The 5,744-nt window shown below is 35.2% G+C and overlaps 1 long non-coding RNA gene across 1 annotated transcript; it reads left to right on the forward strand.

Moving 5' to 3' along the window:
- Nucleotides 1-4,360: 4,360 nt before the first annotated feature.
- Nucleotides 4,361-5,315, forward strand: LOC136178965 (uncharacterized). Its single transcript, XR_010666280.1, has 3 exons — nt 4,361-4,408; nt 4,588-4,637; nt 4,987-5,315. It is a non-coding gene; the product is annotated as an uncharacterized lncRNA (long non-coding RNA).
- The last annotated feature ends 429 nt before the right edge of the window (nt 5,316-5,744 follow it).

The following is a 5,744-nucleotide window of genomic DNA, read 5'->3' on the forward strand; positions in this document are numbered from 1 at the left end:
GAAAAGATAATGATTTTGTCTGTTGGTTATAAAAGGGAAATGTTACTTTTCCATTCTGTCACTGATTATGGTGTTTTGTTCAATGAATGATGACATATCTGTTAAATTTAATTGTGTTTTATATGTTTATAGTGATTAAAGGAGCCTATTTTTAGTTCATTCTCTCCACTGTTACCAGTGCGGTGAGTTATATTTAAGCATGTAAACGTCTTTATGCCTCAGAGTTACATTACTATAGTTAAAGTTCTGTAAGGAAATAATTCATGTTGATGAATGTGAACTTGCATTATGCAATTTATGTCATTTTATTTATGATAGTTACTAATGTAACTCAGTTTCTGTGAAACTTGAATTAGACATTTATTTTTATAAAAGTTTGTCTACTAACATATTTACAGTTTTGATACCTGAGAAGAAATATTGAACAACTAAACTGAGATTTTGATTTGCCTTATGGGCTTAATGAAATATTAAGCTCTTTTTATTTTAACAGTAGCCTGTAGCAATTGATTTGATTACAGAATGATAATCGAGAGAAATGATTTGGCCTCATTTCTAGGTCAGGTTTTGGTGACGGGCTGGAAATCATCGGACAGCCTGAGGTCCATTCCACAGAGGAATACGGATTCCAGATTGTCCTCAGATCCAGATAGTCACAGGTTCCAGTGTTTCCAGATTGCACAGATTCCCAGTCCTGTTGGCTGGGTGGGGAGCTGGATTGTGACTGTGATTTGGACTTTAGAAGGATTTTCCCTTCCTTGCTCATCATGTGGTATGACAAACACTGACACACATTCATAAGGGGCCCATCGGTTGAAAACTAAACTCAACGGACAAAAAGAGTTTTCATTTCATCTGTCATACCTGTTTATCTATGTATGTATGAACCATAGTGTATTTAATATACAGGTTCAAACTTTAATTCTGGTGTGGAAATTCTCTCGGTTGATTGATATTCAAATTCTCTGGCTCTTAATAATCTAGTTTCTTTTGATATTGGTCTACATTCACATTGATGACAACATATAAGATCAAATTCTAATACATTACTAAACTGTAAGAAGGGCTACAGAAGCAATAGAAACAAATCAAAAAGAAGCGCAAGCGACAATTGTAGGGGTCGAATCATTGAAACATTGAAGTAGCAGCAGCAACCATGTATCTGACTTTGCCAATTTATTGATTGTTTGTGTCTCTCTGGCCCCATACGGTTTCATTAAAGGTCCCATATTATGCTTTTTCTGGTTTTATATGCTCTTTAGTGTGTTTTCCAAGTGTCCTGTGCATGTTTAGGCACATCTATGTGCAAAAATTCAAAGTCCGCGGAAATGCGGCTTCTCTTACACTCAAAGAAATCATTTGTTGGGTGAACGTAATAAAATTATGGAAAGAATTTCCACCTAATTAAAATTCTTTCATTTAGCGAGACACAATTTTGTTGAACCAACTAATTGTAAATATGTTGAGTGAACATAAAGTATTAGTGTTACCACTACTTATTTGCAATGTTTGGGTCCAACTTAATTTGTAAAAGTTGTTTCAACATATTTACTAAGGAAGGATCTGACTCAATTGTCTTGGGTCACATTAACTTGTATAATATGATTATGGATAACTTATTTTGACATGGTAGGTACAGCTACATTTTTTAAGTGGTACAATAACACTAATTAATCATGCTGACTGAACAACACTTAAGTTCAATCATCAGAAATGATTTACTGTGAGACAAACCTTTTTATCATGTGAAAATAAACTCTGAAATAGTAATTATTCAGAAAAACACACTTTTGACATATCAAGAATGTTTACATTTAGCAGTCTAAACGTGTCAACTTAGTTTACCCCCAGTTGGTGTCAAGTTTAGAAAAAGACAACACAACAGACTGGATTTGTTGGAATAGAACTGTATTCCCAATAACAATGACTTTCACAGCAGCTTGAAAACATGCTTACAGGTGTGAAAATACCATAGACTGTAAAAATAATGGACGGGACAAGGTCCCCGGTCTAGTGAAGCTTTTATTTTTAGAGCTCCCCCTACTGACTGGCTGCAGTATAGGTCATAAGCCCCGCCTCCTCAATGATAACAGACGGGATGTGGGTCAAACTGTAAAGCTAAAATACTCGTCACATAATTTTTTTCCAAACATAAACTCTGCTGTGATCATTAGTTATTATCACCCTACATTGTGTTCAAGTGCTCATTTTTCTGTGAAGTTTGTTTTAAATAAGTTATTTGAGGTTGAAAAACGGGATTTTACGTCATATTTGACGATGATTGACAGCCGCAGATCTTGCGTAGCTCTCTTTGTGAATAACAAAAGTTACGTAGTGAAGGAAAGCCGAGACGCCATTGAATTTTTCCGTTGAGTTTTTTCGTCTTTTTTGAGCTGGAAAATGAGTTGTTCTGCAGTAAACTGTTCTAACCGACCTGAGGGAGATAAGGGATCTTTGCAGTTTTTTCGGTAAGTAAAAAAGTGATTTATGTGTCATTGGTTAAAGTCGTTATCTAGCTAGCTAACACATAAGCAGTCTAAAGTTAGCTGAAATGTTGTAAAGCTAGGTTACTTATCCGGAATGATTTAACTTTTTATTTTATTTTATTAAATAAGCAAACCTAATAACTGACATGCTATGTTTCTTGATATTGTTATGTCGTTATTGTGATTTAAATTGTATTTAAAACCAAGAATCGTAATAAAAATCCGCTCACAGATGTGGTTCATTGACTGTACAGTTATTTTACAGTTAAAAATAAAAACGTCTGGTAAAGTCTGAAAAAAGTATCGAGGGCAAAAACAAAGTCACATAATTGTGACAGCTTTTACTTTTCACCAGGTTTTACTTTTTATATGTATCCAGATAAAACTAAAGGAAAGATCTGATTTAATATAACTGTTACTGATTTAAGATCCAGATAAAACTAAAGGTAAGATGTGATTTAATATAACTGTTACTGATTTAAGATCCAGATAAAACTAAAGGTAAGCTCTGATTTAATATAACTGTTACTGATTTAAGATCCAGATAAAACTAAAGGTAAGATGTGATTTAATATAACTGTTACTGATTTAAGATCCAGATAAAACTAAAGGTAAGATGTGATTTAATATAACTGTTACTGATTTAAGATCCAGATAAAACTAAAGGTAAGCTCTGATTTAATATAACTGTTACTGATTTAAGATCCAGATAAAACTAAAGGTAAGCTCTGATTTAATATAACTGTTACTGATTTAAGAGACTAACTGAAACGTGGACGCAAACATCAACAACCTGCGGTGGTGTAATGTAATATTAACCGAGCATCATGCTGCTTAAACATGATAAATATTCTGCATTGTCTTCCACACACGACCAATTCAACAGTCACAAGTTGATCATATTGTACATTTAATGACACTCATTGAGAAATTGTTCTAAAAATTGACAAAACCTGACAAACATTGAGGTGATTGTGACTGTGTCTGTATTTATCACCTTTGAAAGGAAGGTGTTAATGCAGGAGACCAGTGTTACACACAACATGCTGCTGTTATTGTAGTTAGGAGGAGACATAGGCACAATAATAGAAGACATAAAGATCGTGTTTTCCCCCACACATGTTAATATGTTTTAAATGTCATGCATTTATTTTTCATTTTGCTTCAATAATCGTTAATGAAGAGAAACACCAGGATTAAACTACAGGCTGTTGTTGCCTTTTTATAGCCAAAGCAAACTGAACATTCACAGCCTCTGCATTCAAAAGAATTTCAACATCAACATTTATGTCTTCCTATTTCCCTCTTCTCGCCAACATTATATTTTAAACAGGGATTTCCTTTTTCTCAGGTCCCTCGTCTCTCCCCCAGCTCGCCCCCTCCGGTGAGCTCCTCTCCACAATGCTCTCGTCTCCTCCCTCTAAAGCTGCTGCTACTCTGTAGGACGCTTTGATTGGGGCACCTCACCAATAAAATACTATTTTATATTTAATAAGCAGTTTGCCACCACACTGCACTTTTACTCTCCAAAGACATATGAGTATGTGTGTGACAACTTTAACAAAGCTTTAGCACACAGTCACACCATCCACACAGCTGATCCAGGATTTACTGTAGCATCTTCTACAGCACTGAAAGGTCATGTACAGGCAAACAGAGAGAAGGGAAAAGAAACAATCTGTGCTCTCAAATAACAAAGTAGTCTCAAATCTTTTTGAGGAATTACAGCTAAAAAAGATTCTACTTTGCATACAGTACATCCTCTGATAAATAAAGTGAAGTACTTTGATTGTATTTCTGTGGTGTTCCTGTAGGTGACCATGATGCAGCCAGACTGAAGCAGCAGCTTGTGAAGGTGGACACCATCATCTTGTCTTTGCAGTGCTGATTCTGAAGAGAACGCCTTCACATAGGACTCAAAGGTAAAATGATCTCTCATATGATTGGACCGTGTTATTGTAACCGCTATCGGTATCAAAGTAATTTTAGTAACAATTTATAATCCTTCTTAAAATGTAAGGAAGACTAGCAGAAGATTTTAACAGCCTCTATGGTTCTGCAAGAAGTTCATGTTTAAATTGTTCTTCTTTCTGTCTTCAAGGAAATCAATGCTCAAAGGAAAAAGCAGTCCAGACTCTGATTCCAGCTCCGGTGAGGTTCTGCACACAAATCTGATCATATGAGAATATTTAACATTAGTTTAATTTATCAGGCTGGCCCATGTGATGACAGTTTAAAATAATCTTCAATAGAAAGTGGCAGGAACACTTTTGTCTTCAAACATAAATTCATAAAGCTGATCATATTATTGGATTCATCATGTCTTATTATATATTTTGTTTTTCCTCTTAAATAGTTCTCCTGTCATAAAAACAAACTTTAGAAGCTGAAGTTTAGCAGAACCTGAGGACAGATCTGATTTCAGGTCTGAGGCAGAAACATCACAGTAAAATTCATTATACTTTACATTTAACTCTGTGATTGTTTTTCTTTATTACAGAAGATGCTCTCAGATTCAGATCCATCAGCAACCCCTGACAACATGGAGGACTCGTCCCCTGACAACATGGAGGACTCGTCCCCTGACAACGTGGAGGACTCGTCCCCTGACAACATGGAGGACTCGTCCCCTGAGTGTTTCCTGTCCTCTCTCGATGGTCTTCTTCTCTTCAGTTATTAACTCTTAAAACAGCAGCACAACATGCCAGACTGTTTGACAAGTCTGTGATTGAATAAATTGAAATGGAATCTCATACGTATCTTGCGATGCTTATTGGCTTTAAATGTTTAATATTAAATAAGTTTGAAGGCCATTTATCTCAGACGAGCCCGGCTGTGACAAACTGAGCTCGTCTGTTAGCTTTGCTGTTGTCTTAGCTGTTGTTGGTCAAGAAGAAATTAATGTCAGTTCAAGGACTTTTTAAATGTGAGCTATAAACTTAACTGCTAAATTATTTTACTGTGACCAACACTTTGTTTTACTCCAGTTAATCAGAAACAGTCATATCAGATTTTTAAAAAGTTTATTTAAACATTTTATGAAAAGAAATCTTCAATAAACGACCCCTGGCTTCATTAACCATGTGGAAAATAAGTAAGAGAGACCATCAGGTCAAACTGCTGGGACATAGGAGAAAGTATAAAAAATAATTTAACAAAGGAATCCAAACAAAAATCAAATAAAGTAAAGAGATCCTGGATGATTGTTTGACTGTTAAAATATGATGGAAAAGCAAATCCAACACAACCCTCCAGCAT

Source organism: Labrus bergylta, chromosome 4 (assembly GCF_963930695.1).
Source record: "Labrus bergylta chromosome 4, fLabBer1.1, whole genome shotgun sequence".
In the NCBI taxonomy this organism is placed as follows: Eukaryota; Metazoa; Chordata; class Actinopteri; order Labriformes; family Labridae; genus Labrus; species Labrus bergylta.